The sequence below is a fragment of the Stegastes partitus genome, unplaced genomic scaffold (genome assembly GCF_000690725.1).
Source record: "Stegastes partitus isolate 25-593 unplaced genomic scaffold, Stegastes_partitus-1.0.2 Scaffold13, whole genome shotgun sequence".
NCBI lineage: Eukaryota > Metazoa > Chordata > Actinopteri > Pomacentridae > Stegastes > Stegastes partitus.
The window spans coordinates 1495087-1516243 of NW_007577744.1; the positions used below are offsets into that span (position 1 = coordinate 1495087).

Consider the following 21157-nt stretch of genomic DNA (forward strand, 5'->3'; position numbering starts at 1 on the left):
TGAAGGTCAATATAAACGCAAAAACCAAAATGTAATCGGTACTACCTCACAGCAGACAATTTCCTACAGCCCGATCTGCTGTGTTTGAACAGAGGGCTCTGGTGTGCACTCACCACGTGTTAACATGTGTCACATTAATCATGGCAGCTTTCGTGCTGACGAGTCAAGCAAAGACCCATCTATCAAATTACAGGATGATGAATCTTAGCAAAACAAAATGTTTTTACTAAAAACGACAAATTATTTCTTCAGACAAAGTGTAACTTTTTCCATCATGGTCAAGAAAGTTCTTGTTGAAGTGCATCCTTTTCATTTATCATTGTTAGAATAACCTTTTTATGTCAGGGGTATGACAACTCTAATGCTTACTAAGACACTAGAATTTCTATATTAAAGTATGTCTATTTAGCACATAGTCTATAATCGTTATCATTTCCTTGGCTTTACTTTTTCTTTCTTTCTTATTTTTTTTTCTATAGATCTCTACTTCATTTCTATTGAATACAGTACAGTAGCCACCTGCTGACCCTCTTTACCCCCACCCCCCCCATCCGAGCTGTTATGTCAGCCTGCATTAATATCTCTGCACCACAAATACACACACATTAACCCACTTATACACATCCACATGCTCATAACCTTATACAGATGATGACCCATGCAAGTAGAGTCGCAGTGGTTTAAATTTTAACTGACTGGTTCTGACTTAATTATTGTCAGTTCTTTTTTTTCTTGCTGAGCTCACTGGACATGAACTTTCACGTCTGTGACATTAAATGACTCCCCATATAAGTGAGTGTATCAGCATGTACACATTGTGGGCTGAGAAAGAGATAAACTCTGCCTATCATGGTGAACAACCCTATAGTTTCAACATTACGCAACAATTCTTAGAAAGAACAGAACACATGGAGGAATGCAAGGACGATTACCATTATTTTGCCATAAACCCACCAAATGCAGGAACAAGCATCGTGCATATTCTCAGGAGAATAATAGCTTAAAAAAGACAGTTGAGGAGAAGATGCAGCTTTAGTAAGTTGTGTCTTTCTGCTTATTAACTTCGTACCGGTCTTAGTACCTTATTAACTCAGTACCTGTGCCTGCCACCGATCTGTTCTGCGGGCTGTCAGCCAGGACACGGTAAACGACATGTGAGTAAACATAAGGCGGTAAATGGAGCGAAAATACAAACACCGCCATCTGCACATTTGTCCTGAGAAAACGCTTCTCGGGTCCACGGTGCAAAATGCAATGAGCCACACACCTCTCCATTAAGGCCAGTCACTCCCACATCGCATGTCTGTGTGGATGGATGGAAAGGAAAACAGAGAGAAGTCTGGCAATGAGAGAAAGTCAGAAATGTGACAGTCCCCACGCACATGGAAGACCTTAAGAAGCTTTGACTTCGGCTGTTGACTCACCAGTGAAGAAACCATTACAGACACACTCACATTCTTGCAATATACAAAAGGAAATGTGAAGGCCCAGACACATGAATACATATATGATCAGTTCATGGTGGTATTCCTGTCATTTTTAATAAGAGCAATGACAACAACAATCACAGATTAAAAAAAACAAACAATGAATATAACGTCCTATGAATAGCATCTCAAACCTCCAGCTCCCCCGTTGAGCTTCACACGTAAACGAGAGACACAGGAAGCGAAACAGAAAGAAAGAAAGAACGGGGAGACAGATGGGGGAAGAAAGACAGGAAGAGCTACAAAGAGAAAGAGTTCAGAGTTTGTCTGGAAATCGCAGCCAATGGATGTCGGGGCAGAGGTAGCCGTGCTCGTCCCTGTTTCCATGGTGACCTGAATGTGCTGTCGATGCAGTGACGCCAATCAGGAGCATTGCGCGGCAGCCGTGCTGACATGAGCCACACGTGCCAATGCCCAGCTGACAGCGCTGAGCATACGCCCGTGTCTATTCATAGCACCTAAGTGACGCGCAGGAGGGACACAGGCAGCCTGGAGAGTGGGCCAAGGAGGCCAGGTGCCCAAAACTGAATGAGTACTGACCCAGGACTAGATGGGACCCCTTGATGGAGGTGGATGGACGCGTGGCGAGAGAGAGGGATTATTTCATGGTGGGGGTTGTGCCACCGTTTCTCTGATCTTTGTCCACGCTGATGAAGTGACACCTGGGCCCTCAGTTATCATGAAGAAGTATACAAATCCTGCCTTTTTTTTTTTTAGATTTCCAAACTTATGCACCTAAACAACGTGTTCAATGTGTGCACGGATAACATGATCCCAAGTACAGGAAAATGAATCTACAGTACAGTAGAGTAGCATTTGTCTGATTTGGCTGATGAGATGCGAAAAAGCAGCTCATCAAAATGCACAACATGCAGTGCTGCAAATACTCGGTATAAAAGAAGACAGAAAACATATGGTATGAGGAGATGTAGCAGAAAAAAACTGTTAAAAAATGCCTTCAGTCTCAGCGGTAGCACAGCTGGTATTGGAAGGTATTGTAGAATTTTGAAAAAAGGCTTTTTCCAAACTGTCAGTTCCTGGAAGATCAGATTAGAGACCTGTAGCTGTGAATACGTAGGACTCTAGTGACATAAGACCACTTTCTTGTTCAGCAGAATCCAGAATACAATATAACTGTCTTCTTGTCTTTCATCTACAAAATCTGATATTTGGGTAAATAAAATTACTTTTTGTGTAAATATTAATATCAAAAATATGCAGCACAAGTTAGAATCCCTTCTGACATAAAAGCATCAAAGCAGACCGTCACTGCGCAAATAAAAGGAGAACATTGGAAAAATGTTCTCACAGGATAACAAACATAATCCTATAATCACTCAAAATTCAACAGTAAGTCTTTGCTGAAATCCCCCGGAATGACATTTGTCATGACTACAAATCAATAACTGTGCCACAAAGTCAAGTTGTGATAACCTTCCTGTGCATGGCTGCGCTTGATGCCAATTTGCCGTCTCGACACACCGTCCAGAATGCGGTGCAGTTGGCAAGAGGGCTGGAAACACCAAGTCAGTGCCTCTTTTGTGAGCAATTGTTCAAGCTCAATTGGTACTTCTGTAACACGGCTTTGTTTGAGAGATCAGGCAGAAGAAAAGCAGAGGCTCTGAGGCAAAGGGAGGCCCATTGTGGTCAGTCAGCACTCAAAGTTAGATGTCATTGTAGTCAATCGATGGCTGGTGTCAAAGGCCATTGTGGCTCCTGACATGCTGGTGTGGAAGTACAGAGTTGCTGAGTAAAATTGATTTGAGCGGGACAAAGATCATCTTTTCTTTAGGTGTGTGTAGCGAGTTGTGTGATTGTTTGTTTATGAATGGATGTGCATTTGTATGTGCTGGGGGTGCAACACATGGGACAACTGTGTTTGTTTGTGGAAATGTAGCTGATGCAGGCCTTTCACACCCCTGGGATCAGCAGTTTGCCCCCTCAGGAAAAGAGACCGACAGAGTGAGGGGTGAACCATGTGGATCCCCTATTATGCCCCTATTGTGCCCATGTGGTCGCATCAATAGTGCTACGGCAGAGGCCACTAGCAATGGAAAAGTGCTGCACAAGACACTTTGAAATAAAGGTTTAGTGCACCTGTGTATGCGGTGAAGAAGAGAGGAGAAAATGAACCGAGCAAAAGCACAGAAGTGGACAAATTTAACATGCACACAGTCATAAAACCGACAGCGTATGATGCTGTGGGATGAAAATGAGGAATCTGTTGTAGAATTCACATTGGTGGTTCATCCCAACGGTATCCACTTCATAGCTACAGCATGATGTTCCACCACACGGACGCACTGGTGTGTTTGCTTCAGTGTGTTTGTGATGAGTCCCATGCCTGCTGGCCACAGCCTGAGGACGGTTGCCTAGGACTTGCATGCACTCTGAGGTAGGAGCAAGCCTGGGCAGGTCTCTCCGTTCCCTTCACAGGACAATGGCTGCTTCAGATGCCTGGCTGAGCAGGAGTTTTAGGGAATCTGTGAGAGACAGGGGCCCCTCTCACAGCCCCTCAGTTGTCTGACATTTATGCTTGTGCCAAGTTTAAAATCTTTACACAGAGAACAGCACTTTTTTGTAACGAATAGCTGATGAAAGCCAGTGCTGTAATGCTGACTTAACTGACAGCTCAAATAAACTAGTCGACATTGAATGTTAATTAAAGTGATGCTTTTTTGTGTGTTGTCTTTTTTTTTTTACATTACAGTACCAGATCTGTTCAATTTTAAGGAAAAGTTTAAAACTTTGAAATTTCATTTGATTTCTATCACTGAGATGAGCAAAATATTGAAGAGTTGTTTAAGACATTCCTCCATACAAAGGGACCCAAAGGATGGGTTACTTGGCTTGCTTAGCTTCATGTATTCATGCATGTTTTGGGAAAATGAACTGGACTTGAAGGGTGATGGTTCAGATGCATAAACTAACTGTGAAAATTGTTGAGAGAAGTATTTCAGCTCGATATGGTCCCATTACTGTTGCCATGATGCCTTTGCTTTGGAAGACATTCTGTAGTTTTATCTCTGGGGTGGAACTGACAAGAAGACTTTGGACCCTTGAAAAGTTGTTCAAAACAATTAATCTTAACTGAATCAAATGTCTGCTATAAATAACAACACTAAGCCAAACCCTGCCAACTAAACTGTCTGAATACGACAGGCAGGACAGACATATGGCAAATGATTGACTAGTGATTAACAGTTTCTAATAAGACATAATTCTCAGTAGTACTGAACAATGGCTGCTGTCCACCTCCTGGAGGGTGGCTACCAACTGTACTATGCAACTGTGTTTTACTTGATCATCCACCCAAACTGTTTCAAAATGAACTGGGTGGGTAGCACTAAGGATAAAAACAAAGGTGTAAACATGCTTTTACCTTAATGCACATTGTGAATTGTGTAATGTAACCTTGCACAAACAGACTTAGTGTTTGGGTGGACACGTTGAAGCCAGCAGTGTGACCAACTAAGGAAGGACTAACTGGATTCAAACTATACAATGTGGTGAGCACCAGGCCACCGAAAGTGCTCTTGAGCAAGACTAAACATTTTCATGTGAATATTCACCCCATTTTTAGCTTACAAAATGTTGTCATTTGCATTTTTTTTTTCTTTAACTTCAAATGTTCAGTGGTATTTTTACACCTCTTATAAACATGAGTTGTTTGGATTTGAGGCTTTTAATTTCCAATTACTAGTTAAATGAATACATTTTTGAGAGTTTATTCAACTCATAAAATTAGCGCCTTGTCAACACTAATACAAACTGTTTTACAAAACAAACATTTTCTAGGTTTAGGCCCCTTCATTACCATACAAACAGCATGTTAAGCTACGAAGCTTTAAAGTAAAGATTTTTTTAAAACTCCAGATTATGTGTATCTATGATTACACAAAGGTTCTGTTGTGCTCAACTGGGCCCAGAGCATCTGCAAATTCAAGTCCTCCAAAACCAATGAAAGAAGAAGAAGAAGAAAAAAGCATATTAACAGACTTTCTTTAATAAATATATATTAAGACATGAGACTGCTCTATTTTTGTATTTTGATAAATGTATTCATGATGGAAACATGCTGTGTCATCAATATAGATTACAGATTACAGGTACAGCATTAAGTTGATTTAACTTACAGTAGGTATAACAAGTATGTTCACCTTGTAGGTATGACAAGTACTTTCGGACTCCTTAATGTTAGAATGAAAACAGATTTCTACAAAGAAATGTTCATGTATTAAAAAATATAAAGTGTAAAATGTGATTACACTAGTATGAACTTCTTCAAGCCACACTTTACTAGACGTACATTTGTCACAATTATAGCATTGAGCCTGTGTGAGTAGGTCTCAATCAGCCTTGCGCATCTAGACATTGCCATTTTGCCCCCTATTCTTCCTTGCAAAACTGTCAGGATGCAGGGCTCTGTGTAGCTTCAGCTGTATGCTTTGGGTCATTGATGGAAAATGAATCTTCTCACAAGTTGCAGGTTGTCTTCTAAGATTTCTCCACACTTTGTTGTATTCATTTTACCTTTTACCTTCACAGGCTGTCTAGGGCCTACTGCTGAGAAACATCCCCACATTATGATGATGCCACCACCATGCTTCATGGTGGGAATGATGCATTTGTAATGATGTGCAGTGTTTGCTGTTTGCCAAACATAGCACCGAGTCTGAGGGCCAAAAACCTGTGATCTCATCAGGCCAAAAGACCTTCTTCCAGTTTACTTCAAAGTCTCCCACATGTCTTGTGGCAGACTCTAGTCAAGATCTAACATGAGCTCTTTTCAACAGCGGCTTTCTGTTTTCCACTCTCCCATAAAACTTTGGTGAAGAACAAAGACAGCAATTGTTGTATGCACAGTCTCTCCCATCTTAGCCGCTGAAGCCTATAACTCCTTCTGAGGAGTCACAGGTGTCTTGGTGGACTCCCTCACTAGTCTCTTTCTTGCAGACACTCAAAGGACAGCCTTTTCTAGGCATATTCAGGGACTTGAACATTTCTGGTATCTGTCACCTGACTTATGCTTTTCAATAACCTTTTCAAAGAGAGAGTTGCTTGTTCTTTTGTTGTCATGGTGTAGCTACAGCCAGGAATACTGATTCACCAGTGACTGGACCTTCCAGATACAGTCGTCCTCACATTACACTTGAGACACATTCACTGCACTCCATTTCACTAGTTGTGTGATGTCTGGCACCAGTTACCTGCACCTGTGTGTGAATTAAATGAGTCATTTAAAGCGGGTAATTACTTATGCAATCACTTATTTTACATTTTTTATTTTTCAGAAATTGACATTACTTTGGAGAAAGCTGTTTTCACTTTGCCATGACAGATTCGTTTTTGTAAATTCTTATCAAAGAAGCCAAATTAAATGGACCATGATGTAACGTAGAAAAGCAATAAAAAAAGGAAAACTTCCAAGAGCAGTGAATACTTTTACTGTAAAATCGTGAGTTTATTAAACTTGCTTTCTTAGTTTACTTTGCTCAACTAGTTTTTACATTTTAAAAACGCATCAGGTTAATAAACAACAGCAAGTTCAGTTACTCAGAAACACTTTTAAGGCAGGAGGGTGGACAAACTCAGGTTTGCCTATCACAGGTTCCCAATGTCCAAAAACCAAGTTTAGTTTAACATGCAAAACACTAAAAAAACAAGTAAATAATCACATTTGAAACCGTTTTAATGGCACTAAGACAGGCTTGCCCAATCGTGCGCCTGCATTATTTCTTAAAGGAATAGCGCTTGTTTTTTTGTTGCTGTTTACAAAAATGGTTGGTCCACTCAGTTTTCTCCACTAACAAGTGCAGGTGAACCATATTACCCAACTGTACAATAAAACCCCATAATTATGGGTCCATCACAACCCAAGCGCCCCTCTTATATGCTCATTACTATTTCTATTTATAAAATACCAGGATTTTTTGAATACTTGTTTTCTGTTGTAAACACTGGCACAACTTTGCATCTCATTTCTTCTATCAGCACAGATTTCACATTACTTTGCATGTTTGTTTGTTTTTTTACACATTAGCTCTTTTTTTTTTTTTTTTAAATGTTTTCTTAAATGTAACATGTGTGAGCTACTGGATACTGTGAATTTCCTCAACAGGATGAATAGATTTTCTATCTACCCATCCATCTATGTCTGTCCCTCCATCCGTCCATCTGTCTATTTATCTATAGTGTGTGTGAAGATTCTCAGTCATCCATGTCATGGTTATTCTTGTAGTTTTAGTCGTAGCAACTGGACTTGCTTGACTTTCTTGAAGACGAGTTGGGAGTTCCAGATACTTATTTTTAAGGAGCCATTAACACTGGAGTTTCAGTTTCAACTGGGGGTTTGTTGCTCCCCCCCCTCATTATGCCAGTGAAGTTTCTAGTTTATCTATAAAGCAAATCAACTCAATAGACACAATAATAATTATTAGATGTAACACATGTGAGCAACTGGATACCTTGAATTTCCTCAAGCGGATGAATAGAGTATCTATCTATCTATCTATCTATCTATCTATCTATCTATCTATCTATCTATCTATGTTTTTTTTTGCACTACTTTGCTCAGTTATCTGGAAAACATGAAAAATTCCCATTTTTATCACAAAATACCATTATTTTTGGGGGAATGTTTTAGGTCAGACACAGTTGCAATCATCTAATTTTACCATGAATTCTCCATTTACTACCACGGAATCATGAGTCGCAAGTAAAAGCAGTCCCTAAAGACACCGCGTGGGTACTCCAGCACCTCCTCACTATGCGCACAGTCCGGCCCGGAGGCTGGCACTCGCTGCGCTTTATGAATGGATGGGTGTGGCACCGCTGACTGGCAATGAGGCTGTCGTCATCGTGCGCGTTGATAGGCGCTGGTGGCGTGCTGTCCCCGAAGGATGGTCTGGAGTGAAACATAACTGGGGTCTGCCACCGCTCCGGAGAGACAACGAGGGAAGGAAAGGGGAGGAGAGGGAAGAGAGAGAGCGAGCGAGAGAGAGAGAGAGAGAGAGCGCGGCGGACTAAACTTCTGGCGAGGAATTTTGGTGAGATAGGATAAAAAAAAACAACAACAAAAAAAACAAGGGTGGAACAAAAGCGAAGCACTTTTGTTGCAGGATGTTTTTTTTTCTTTCTTTTTAATTAACAGGAGGAATCGCACAAATCAGATTAGATGGCAGATGTGAGGATGACATTGAGTTTATGAAAATCCATGGAGGAATCCCCTGCGTATCTGTGATGTAAAGTATTTATCGGTATTTAAGAGAGAGAGGGGGGAAAAATCCAGCCATGGAGAGCAGGAGGCTGTGTAAAAAAACGGACAAAAGAAAGTCGAGGCATGGTTCCCCTCCTCCATGTGTTCCCTCCTTGTAGGTGTGACAGAAACAACAAAGGGAAAAACTCGCATCAGGACCACAGGGTGGACAACTACACCCAGACAGATCCCGGCGCGCAAATAGCAGGGGTGGAGGGGGAATCTGCAAACAAGAGCATGTCTGCAGGTTTTTGCAATATGCAGCAGTCTTCGTGTAATTACATTCCTCCTGGCGTCTCTCGGCTACAACAGTCGAGAGTATTTTTCTTCTGTCAGCTCTGGCAGATCTTCACCAAACAGGAGACGAAGCCGATAATTTGAGGCGACTTTCAAGTCCGGGGCTGAAACGAAGAGCAAGTGTTAAAAAAAAGCAACTAAACAAAGCAAAAGCCCAGAGTTGTGGATAGATGTTGTCATTCAGAGGAGGAATGTTTCTCAAGTGATCGCGTTTGTGTTTGTGTGTGTGTGTGTGTGTGTGTGCCTTGCAGTTTAATGGGGAGAAGCGAGAGACGAGCGCTGCCCAGAATAAACTGAATGGAAAAGAGCAGCGCAGAGGTGTGAGCTGAAAAGTGGACGTCGAAAAGGGGAGGAAAGAGACCTGAACTGACTACAGACGTGAATGTCTTTCAAAGGTAGGAGCCGCAAAGCGAGAGGAGAGGAGAGGAGAGGGCTACTGGTGGTGGTGGTGGGATTGTCGCACAGACTGTGTGTATTAACTTGTGATTTAATCTGTATGCGCGCTACAAAGCGGTGCAGACCACATGTGGACGCACAGCTAAAGGAGGGGGGTTGCATAACGGTTCACTTAGTTTGGCTGGCTTCACTGTTTTGCACTTATCGAAGAACCTCAGATTGAAAAAAAACTTTGCACTCCAAAATTGTTATGGGGGTTAGGGTTATAAGTCTTCAGGCAACTTAGAATGCACGTTCAAGTGTTCATTTATATGTTTATATGTTTGAATTCTTGGACCAGGTTCAATTTAAAGTTTCTAAAAACAACCTGTCTGTTTGCTTTAAGTCAGCCCAGTTCAAAATCTGCACAACGCAGATAAAACTCATGGGGCTCATGTCTGAGAGGGGCTGGTTTATTTTTGGACATGTTTAACTTTTTCCAATATGCTTTTTCTTTTAAAATGCTGAACTGTGGAGATATTAGGTTATCGTGGCATGTTAATCAAAGAAATATCACATAATGTTACAAACTAACAATGATGACACTCAAAAAAATGTGATACAAGTGCCTTTTTATTAAAACTTTACATCGATTATGGTTCCAAGTATCAATATAAAGTAGTCTATGCAGAACAATGATGTCAGCATACCTTCAGTATCTCGCACTCCTTCCACTTTTTTTTTTTTTTTTTTTTACCTTCAGTATCTCGCACTCCTTCCACTTTTTTTTTTTTTTTTTTTAAATTGGAATACTGAAAAGCAGCTGCATACGATGATTCTCTTTGACTGTGCTTTGTACTGCTTTAATCCAGGCTTCTTTGGTGATGTAGTCATATGATTTGCAAATGTCTAGTTGGGTAAATACCGAATTAGCTTTCCCAACCACCTGCCCAGATGAGTAAGTCCAGCTTTAAGGCGCAGCTGAGGAATGGATGTCGCTTGGTGTCTACAGAGCCAAACAGTGGTCGCTGTAGTTACTGGCCAAAGCATGGAAGGAAACTCTGTGCCTCTGACAACAGCCAAAACACCATCCATTTGTCAGCCACATCACACGACTCTAATACTTCCAGATTTGTCTTGATGGTTCCTTCTGTGTACGCCTATAAAAGATGGTGGCTGTGGGGATGGTCTGTCAGAGCTGACATCAGTTCCTCCGCTCTGCCCCGCTCCTCTGGTGTTTTTCTATCAGCTGTGGAATTTGAACCATTCTTCCTTTGGGGTGAGGCCCATCCCTCTGTCTGCCTCTGCTCAGAGGACTAGGTTGTCTCCGAGGAGGCTGGGAGTGTGTGTGTGTGTGTGTGGGTAACTGAGGCCTTTCCAGTAGGGTTGCACACACTAAACATTCCTGGCTGCTGGATGGATGACTATAGCGGGCCAAGTCCACACAGCTGGGAGTCATATAAGAGGCAGTGTCTTTGTGCGGACTGAGCAATATCCCACACGCGGGCTGACACACAATAAAAACACACACATTGGACTCGACGTGGGGCTCCACACCTCCGCTCAGCTGTCTCCAGAATGACTGGGAGCTGTGAGATTTTTGCCACATGTGAGCTTTATGTCTGCGAGTACGAAAAGAGACACACACTCACACACATCGTTGGACGTCAACATGGGCTTTCGCAACCAGAAGAGGAGAGAAAAAAATATATAACAGAGACTCACAGTCACAGTACAACAGCGTCTTCTTCTCTCACCAGCACCACATGATGTTTGTCCTCTTTAGTGAGTTTTGGAGAGAGAAAACATGGAGGGGGGGAGCAGAGAGAGAGAGAGAAGAAGAAGAAGAAAAAGTGATTGTGCTGGTGATGGCAACTGTACAGTTAGTTTCTTATTGGCTGCTTCTTTGGTTGTTTTTTAAACAGGGTGTCAGTGAGCAAAGAATGTGTATGCAAGAGCAGAGAGCAGAGTGAGACAGCTTGGAGAAAGAACATAGGCCTTGTGTGTTGAAAAGAGAAGAGAAGAAAAGAAAAGGGATGAGAAGAGAAGAAAGGAAGAAAGCGACTATCTGTACATGAGTGAGAGAACTTGAGCTATAGAGAGCGGAGAGACGGGAGGAAAAAGGAGTGCAGATCTGGAGGAAGAGGGACGCGAAGGGGTTTTGGCTGAGAGGAAATCGGAGTAGAGCTGGCTGAGGGAGTGAGAAAAAGAAATACAGATCGAGAGAGAGAGAGAGAGAGCTCCAGGTTGCATATGACTGTAAACATGATAAATCAAACGGACAAACCATGTTGCTCGAATCTTCTTTGACCTCAGATCTTTCCCACTTCCTCCTCTAAGATTTGACTGAAAAGATGGTAAAGGAAGGATTTAAATTGAGACTCTTGTCTTCTGTTCAGGGGCGAAGAAAAAACTTTTTTGGCCTCCCTGACCAAAGAAAAACCCCCAAAACCCTCAGCTCTTTCAGAACTGATTCCACATGTACAACTCCTTTGAACAACTTCCTCTAATGTGGTAATCTGTTACCCTGTGCCACTAACGTTCCCTGTTTTCACTGCATGTGTGTGTGTGAGTGGATGTGATTAGTTTTATAGGTCTCGAATTACAGAGAACAAACAAACGCCACCATTAATACAGCCCGCTAAATAATAAAATCAACACGCGACTGCATGCTTGCAACCAATTTAGCGCATAACCTGCACGTCTGCATCCCAAAACACGCGTTTACAAGGCCGTGCAGCTCGTGTGTGAGGGAATGAGCTGTTTGTGTGGCGAGAGAACTGGATAAGAAGGTGTCGTATCATCGGCGAGGACAGGACAGGGCAGGGCCAGACCAAGCGGGTGAGGGGAGATAAGAGAGGCAGTTCATTTCAGAGAGGGTGTCTTTGTCCAGTCGTGGCTGCTCAGATAGCTCCGGGCTGGATTGAGGCCAGGGTCTGACAGGGGGTTGTGTCTAGAGATCTAGGATGGCTGCACTGATAGGGAGGGCATATTACACAACATCCCTGCTGACAGAATTTGATGGAAGAGTTCTGGGCCAAAGGTTTTACGCAGCAAGAATTATTTCTTTCTTTTTTTTTTTTTGAGTGTGCTCAGTGGATTTAGATTGTTACTAATGAACACAGTCAGTTTTTATATTTTGCTTTTCATGAGGTTAGTTTTGTTTGTGTCTCTTAGATTTACTTCATTGTACCATCAGTTGTAGGAAACTCTGCCTGGTCACATGGTCTACATTGCATTGGCTTAAAATGACAGCTTGACAGCGGTCTGGGAAGGGTCAGGGTCAGCTCGAATTACAGCTGAAGATGAACTTTGAAAGAAAACTGATATTGACTGATATTAAAAAAAGGTCTTGGACTGACAGTGGCTCTGAAGATTTACGCTCAAGTACCTCGCATAGAGTTACTCTTAATCATCTTAATATCATGTGAAATTGGCTACAGCTCTTTCACTTCTTAATTCACCTATATGGACTTTAAGAAATCCAAAATTAATCTTAATATTTCTCTCTTTGATTTTCTGTTTCACCAGATCTGCTACCCTATGTAACCTGTATACTGTATCTTATGTGTTGCATGTGTGTTCAGGAAAAGATAGCATGTTATGCCACAGATACCTAGTGTCACCGCTTGGTTACTTGGCTGTAGCTCCTCTCTATTTATGTCCACGTCTGTATTTGTGTGATTCTACGAATCATGGTAGTGCGGATGTATCACTGCAACAGCTACATCTATTCCCGTGCATGCATATTTTTGTATGTGGGTAACTCTGTGTGCTATTTGATCCCTGGATGTCTCTTTCTTTAGCATCTGCTCCTCGCGTTTGTGGCAGAAAGCCGATCCCCTTGGGTGAATTGGCTCCAAAGTCATATGACTGAGGAAATGCCAACTAGGTATTCAAGTGTGTGTGTTCTGTAATCACAGATTGCATTTCACACCATAGGAGGTCGTCTGAGGGTTTCTTGCCAGTTGTGTGTGTATATGTGTGTATGTGTGTGTGTTGTGGAGTGTGGGCGCGGATGAATGGGTGTGGTTGTGTCCTCGCATCCCCTTACAGGACTTAGAAGGCTAACCCACGCACTATTTACTTGTATGGGCCTAAACCGGCCCATATGTTTAGCTCTAGCTTTGTTCACAGTGTGGTGATCTCTAGCGTCTTTCATTTTCACTGCTTGTAAGCCTCCACCGTCTGTCTCCTTATCTTCCTGTTTTCTTGTCTACCCACCTTGGTTTAATAGCAGCAATTTGGCTTTTATTAAGTGAGAATTAACAAACCCCAATTAGCACAAACAGCATTGGTGGATGTGCTTGGGTGTGAGAAAGGGTGGCAGAGATGGGGAGAGTTTTTTTTAAAGTTTTGTTTTCTTGTGACAAGCAGTGAGAAACAAAACAAAACAAAAAAACACCTGGGAGGTGCGTCTGCATGCTTCATGTCACATATACATTTGACATTTTTGGCATTGTCTGATTGCTGAGCCCTCTCCACACCCTAACAGCATCACAGGGTTATGTCTAAAAATTTTCCAGCACGCCCAAACTCAGTAGCAGACACACAAATGCAGACACAATGACTCACACAGAGAAGCATTTGAACTCCCAAACCCACATTTGCAAACCTTCATACTGTATACACATAAACACATTGACACATTCATGCACTCTCTGCCTACCTACTGTATGTGTCGGCCTCTCCTCCACTAAGCGCTAGAGGCTTTAAACAAATACTTAGCGAGAGGAACGCCCAAGGGTGCCATTCTTGCTAATCAGGGTCGGACCAGTTTCAGTCTTGGCCAGAGCGCTCTTGAAACCGCAGGATTTTAATGTGTAATGTGCGCTCATGTGGTTATAAATATCCACAAGTTAAGGCGTTTACCCTCACATCTGTTTTATTGCATACACATTGTTATCTTTGTGCTCACCCACGTGCCACTCAGTCGCTGCCCAATTTTTACAGTTTCAGGATGCTGATGCAACCTGACTGACACACTCCCGTCTCTCTGTCTGTCTCTCTTTCTCGCACACATACACATGTTTGAGCGCACACACCACCAGAATGGATGATTCAGATATAACCGATGATAGCGAGTTTGCAGATGAGAGCTCTGTGATGATCCCAGTCAATGTTTGTCCGACTCCAGTCTGTGTGGTTTGTTCCCACATGCGGATCTGAAACTGACTCACCACACATTATGTGGTTTGGTTATACATTTTTAGCTTGGATCTATTTTTAGTCATTGCATACTTCAGGGATCTTTCCCCTAATTGAAACAAATTGAAGGGATAACATAATAAAACATAGCAGTTACGTTGAACTTCTGCTTCCATTGCACTTTTTTTATACACACAAAATGACAGTATACCGCAAATGAAATTTCGATTTTGCATAATGATATAGTTTGCAAATCAGAAAATACAGTTTAAGGTTAAACTCTATATCTGCATAATATACCACAATAAAGCACTTTGTATGGTTGTCTAAGGACAGGCAATTTTAAAATAGTCATACTGCCAGGAAATGAAATATTCTCTCTCCTTGTTTTTCTCTCTGTGTTTTCCATCAGATTACATCACTCATATCAGCATAAATATTTAATCAACATTACCATTATCACTCCTATTTAACATCATGTGCTGTGTTATGCAGAATTATTGACATCTTGAGTGTTGCTAACTGTGCTGCTGTGGTTTCCTGCTCAGCTGTCTTTTACTGTCACTGATCAGATGTACAATGGGACGCCGTGCTGTAAATGTAATATCCAAGCAAAGGAGTTAACAGCCGTATAGAATTGCACAGGACATAAGTGTATGTTACATCTGCAGTATTAAATGCCAGAGTATCTCAGTGTGTTTCATCTGAACATTTATCTGCTCTGAATGACCTCTGTTCACAAGTGGTTAGGATTAGCTGGGATCAACAGTAATACACCATCCAAAAGAGCTCCCACCCCCTTGCCCCTTGCCCTTATTCAAATGATTAAAACCTGTGTGGCCGGGCTGCAGCTTGGCAAGTAAATGACATGCCGTCACAGCGTGCGGTGATTATTGTATGCTGGCTGTATCACCAGGCCGGGGCACAGCAGCGCGAAAATAACTGAACACCAGTATAGATTTTTCCATCACACTATTTTTGGATGCCTACTGTGCATAGCGTATCTGCTGCGTATGTGTGTGTGTGTGTGTGCATTTGCTTTCTTGTTTAATGATATTTCCGCAATTGGAGATGCATGATGACCTCTATTTTTACAGATTCATGCACTATGTAAGGTATCGCGTTTCGCTGATGTTAGGTGATCTCTCTATTTCTATATCTCTATATTTGGAGATTTTTTTGCGATATCACGCCAGCTGAAGGATTACACGGCTCCTCAGCTGCCTGAGAAAACACTTTGACCGCTCAGGATTATAAAACCCACTTAAACCCCTATTAAATAAAACTGAAACCGCATTTCTAATGATGTAAATGCTCCACTCTGTGTCTGATATATGAGGCTTTCCCCTCGCAACAGGTCTGTTTTTGTTTGTGCAAGTGCAATACAATATGAGGAACTCAACGGAGCAGCACAAATAGATAAACACAATGCTATTTGACGTAAACACAGCAAAGGACCTTCCTGTTATGGCTGCGTATTTGTCTGTCACTGTCTCAGTCTCTCTGTGATTTTTGCTTTTGACACTCTTGTTCTTTCCCCTCCCTTTGGTTTTCTCCTCTCTCACTACGGTGTGTTTTAAATCAGGGCAGATGGACACTGGATTAACCTGATGGCAATACAGAGAATTGAGGTTTTTAAAAATGAGCTGAAGTTGAAAAAAAATTGACATATTGAAAATGTAAAAAGTTTACCAATGCTGCTGCAGTTTCATTTCCACATCTGGACATATGTGGAAATACTGATAGATTGTGTCTTTAATAAGCTTTTATCAAGATTTTTACCTCTGCTTTCAGTGCTGATTGAGCTGTGGCTTTCAACCTATGAGTCCCAAAGGAACTCCAAGATATATCTAGAGATGACTGACAGGATAGGACAGCAGATTTTTAGTTTAGTTCAGTTTTGTTCTTTTAGTGTCTGATTTGACCTAATCCACTGAAAGTTATTCAAAGAAAACAACGGTGGACACGAATTTTTGCTTCACCTTTAGTGGTCATAAGCCAAATAGATCGGGAGGCTCTGATATACTGTGCTTTGCAGAGTATACTGGGTTGATGTACTGACTGTGTGCAGTGTGATCTCAGCGGGGCTACAGCTCTGCTTTTCTGTGCCAGACTGAAGTCCAGAAGTGTTTGTCTTGGCTTCGCTCTCTGTTTGATCAGGCTGTTTTGAGAATACTGACTGACCTGTGCTGAGGCCAAATACATCTCTGTCCTCACAACTTTAGCATTTCCTCTTCCCCCTGCCCCTCCTCCGGTTTGCTGCGACACTGTTCCAATCTTTTGCAGCATTTCCTTCCATTTAATGTGCATTTTTTAATTCGTTAACGTAGCAACGTGTCTCCTCTGTTTGATACGTAAATGATTTCTTTGTGTTATATATTTTCTGAGAGAATGAGATCTGCCCTCATTCAACTTTGTCTGTTTGTTTTCTGCTCTCAACCCCAGTCCAAAGTTTATTCCCTCACCAGAGCATAGAGGTGGCTGCACACCTGTCTGAGGTTCACAGAGGTCACCAACCCTGAGAACATCATCCCAGGTAGCAGTGAAGTATCAACACCCAGTAATGGATCCAATGCATTGTTGAAAAGACCTCCTGGCAGATGGCAAATTACAATACTTTGTTGTTTATCAGCCATTGACCTGGCCTTAATGTGCTGGTCAATAAAGCTCCTTAATGCACAGTATAGCATATAGTGCACTGCATGATGTTAATACTGGGAAGCTTTCTGCATTGAAACAGAATGAAGGCATCTGCTGGATGGCTTATACAGAAGGAATACTTCTTCTAAACACTACTGCTGAATATTTGCACTACATCTTGCATTTCTGTTGCTTGCTGGCATATTCTGGTGTCCCTGCAAATACAGGGGCCTAATGATGTTGTGACTGCCAAGCCTATCAACAAAGCAGCTACAGTGAAGTTTAAAAGCAAATTGTCCTTCAGCTGCCTAACAAGTCGTCAGTAAACACCAGACGTTACGTTCAGTCTTTTGAAAAACACAAATATGCTTTTGTTGACATGTAATTTTATGCTAATGTTCAGTAGTTACTCTGAAAAAGAAAATGCATTGCGGAATAAGAATCTATTTAGGGTAATGCTACAACGGATCATTGGGAACTGAGAAGTATAGGATGCCTGTACCTCCACATCGCACCAATTTAATGTAGCAGTTCCTCCTTTATGGACACTATAAAATCAAAATTCCAATGACCATATAAACAAGCTCCAGGAAAAAAATATCCAATTCTTTAAGACACTTTACAGGTAATTCATGATAAGCTCATCCCTGAGCCCTGCTGATGGTTTAACTAAAGGACATATTAAGGGAATACACCAGTCAGATTAATTTAATTTCCACCTGACAATGAAACCTTAGTGTATCTGAGGAGTAAGGTTTATACATCTTATAAGAGGTGGCATAAAGGACGTGTTCAGTGGATTGCACTTGTCAAGATTGTGTGTTCTCAGAGTCAGCTTCCGAGCTTTACTCTAGCTTAGGTTGTAGAGTCCCTCTCTATCTGGTCTCCACGCCCATTTCCATATCAGTCTCTGTCTCATTCTCGCACACCCCAACTTGACATCATTTAATGCCGGGGCCCTTGACCCAAGCATTTAACTCATCTCCATTTCTAATACACCCTCAGACCTGCACAGCCATTAAATCCCCCTTAACTGGCTCACCGCTCATTTTTCCAAGGTAATTAAAGTGATCTTTCAATTTGCTGGAACATAACCCTCACTACCTAATACATATGTCTCCATATGTGTCAACCAGCCACTGCGATCTATACAGAATCTTTACATTTACTGGTTATACACTTGGTGCATATAGCAAAGTATGAGCTGGGCTTATATAGGATGCTACTAAAGAGAAAGTCTTCAGCTTGTAAAGTTATGTTTGAGTTGAAATAACACTTAATTTTCCAGCAAAGTGAACTATCACTTTAAGAGTTTGGACCAGCAGCTGAAGAGAGTCTTAATAAGATTATCCCTACCACTTGACAGCCACAGCTTAAGAGGCACCTCTACTGACCTGTGTGTCTCTACCCAGCAGAGAGTGTGCATGTGAATTTGTTTGTGTGCGTAATGTGATCTTAATATTGTGTTTGTTGGGTAATTTGGAGAGTCTGTTCATTTATGTCTGTACTATATGTTTAATTTGATGCAAAAAAAAGAGAGAAACTTTCATCTACACGTGTATCTTTATCTGTTTCCACACGTTCTTTGGCACAGCAGGACAAGCCTGTGCAACCTCAATCCCCTCAAGTCAGAGTGCAGGCAGTATATTATAACTTCCAGGTCAGGCATGCAGTTTGTCTTTATCAAAGGAGATTTGTGACACTCAAGAATTTGGGGCATCCACTCAACCCTTCAACATCTCCAAATCTCCATGTCCACCTTGTCTATCTCGAGCCCCTCTGCTGTCTCGTGCTGCGATTTTAAATATAACAGGCATACCATTACAGACAGGAATTTTAAAACAACAAGGAAACACACACAATGCCAATGGAATCACTGGAATTTCTCCCTGAAGTGTTTCCTACTTAAAGCTGTTTTAACTACGTGCTTGAGGTTACACCAAGTGCACTGTGCCATCAGTGAAGCCGGTATACTTTGACGTGGATGTTCCGAGCTAGATGGGATGTGTTAATGGTGGCTGTGGTTGGGTGCGTTGGATGCCACGAAACTCATCATTTTGGCAGTCTGACGGCAGCTAGTTTAGAACAGTGAGGAATATACAGCGCTGTGTTCTTGTTCACCACAGGCACTGCTTTGCGAAAGCCAGACACCCCACTGTGAAACATTTAAGTTGGCATTAATATCATAATCAGAGGCCTGTTTGTTCTCAGGCGGGCAGCAGGCAGTTAAACGCAGAGAACTTGCCCTCTTCCTGCTGTACACCCTCTGCAGCTCTGCCTTCCTCCCTTTATCCTCTCCTTCTGTTCCGCTCTCCACACCTCAACCCAGTCATTGCCCCGGGACCTCAAGCCACTTTACATTCCCGACATAGTCCACCATCACGGCCCATCACCACCAGCACAGACTTGACCAGATCATACACGAGCATTGTAGTTAGTGAACACTTATCTGCTGTCTGGATGCTGTGGCACTCTGGGAGTAATAAGTAATGATAAGTATGTCAACAGTAAGTGTTTAACCTCTTGTTTAACATTAAGGACGCTGCAGAAATCCTCGACTCTTGAAACAGCTCATAAACCTTCATCATGCCTCATTCGTCTTTATGACGTTTTCTGAGTTTATGACTGCAGCTTATGAACGCTTTAGTCGGTTAGTGATGTTTTTCTTGGATTGGTATCATCCCTGTATAGGGTGCATCTCTCACGCATATATATCATATTCATATCATATTTCCCTTTTTTAGTTCTAGCCTGCTGCCCAGCATTGCTGATAAAGAAATACATGAATTGAAGTTGGATATTTGGGTCATTTTAGAGTTGTATTGTAGGGTTTAGAGGTCTCTCAGTCTCCGAAGCAATGCAGAAATGAAAGAAACATCAACAAAACATAGGTGTATGTTAGCTGGTCTAATAAATAAAGTACAAGAAAATAACAATAATTAAGTAATATGCATCCCGGTGTCCGCACACAGCAGGTCCAAGGCCCCACCGTCTCCGGTTGGGCAGTCTACATACTGGCTGAATGTGGGGAGAGTGGTAGAGAGCGATGTATGACGAAGTCTCCTGAGATGACGATCAGAGACAGAGGGTGTGATGTTTGCAGCTGGGACACTGAACTATGGATGAGTTCACAGGCTGCAGAGCATCAGCTGGGGGGGGGATGTAAACTGCAATCGCCAGGACATGTGAAATCTCCCTCGGCAGGTAAAATGGCCGCAAACCAATCGCCAGCAGTTCAACATCCTTTGTGCAGTGCTGCTCTTTAACGCTAACGTGCCCAGCATTATACCATCTCTCATTCACATACATGGTGAGTCCCCAGCCTTTCTTCTTACCAACTCTCCCTCAAGCTCTGGTCCGTCCAAAGTTACAAGCAAGTCCGGAGTTTGTTTGTTCGTTCATGTTGTAATTTGAAATAGTCTTCCATTGCTTTGTTGCAAGAAATTAAGCCTGTATAAAAATGTTTTCAAAACTGCTAGTTTTTCGAAGGCATAAAACATAATGATGCACGCCCCCCTTGAGCAAAATAGCAATTTAGAAACAATGGGCTCAATAGCTTTTGACTAACTGTTTAATTCTTTTTTTCTTTTTCTGTCTCGAGCCACAGAGTGACTTTGTGTCTTCATAAGGATATAATTAGGCAACAGCAGCTGGTCACACACATGCAGTTTTCCAACTGACTCTAGATAAGACAATCTACTGATAGTGGAGCAAGTAAACAATATTCTCAGTCCCGCTCTTTCGTGCACTCTTGTATGTCTATTTTTCACGACTTTCTCTCAGGCCTTATCCAGCGATGAATGTTTTTTACTTAAACTCACACTCTGCTAACATGCCCGTCACCCATCGCCAAATAGGCCGGCTGTTACAAAACACACTCTATTTCATGCCAGGGTGCCGGCTCTGGCAACACTCAGCCACTTCTCCGTGTCAAAGCGTGTGTGTGTGTGTG

General features: G+C 42.0%; 1 protein-coding gene across 3 annotated transcripts in view; it reads left to right on the plus strand.

The window, feature by feature from the left end:
- The window catches only part of rhobtb4 (Rho related BTB domain containing 4), a 55407-nt gene that overhangs the window by 4071 nt on the left and 30179 nt on the right, over window positions 1-21157 (plus strand). The window contains exons 2-3 of one of the 3 annotated variants that reach the window (XM_008288793.1): window positions 8478-8536; window positions 9294-9437. The gene's annotated coding sequence lies outside the window, so the exon portion shown is untranslated. Of the gene's footprint in view, window positions 1-8447; window positions 8537-9293; window positions 9438-21157 lie in introns of those variants that run through there. The other 2 variants (XM_008288785.1, XM_008288777.1) reach the window with 2 other exon arrangements.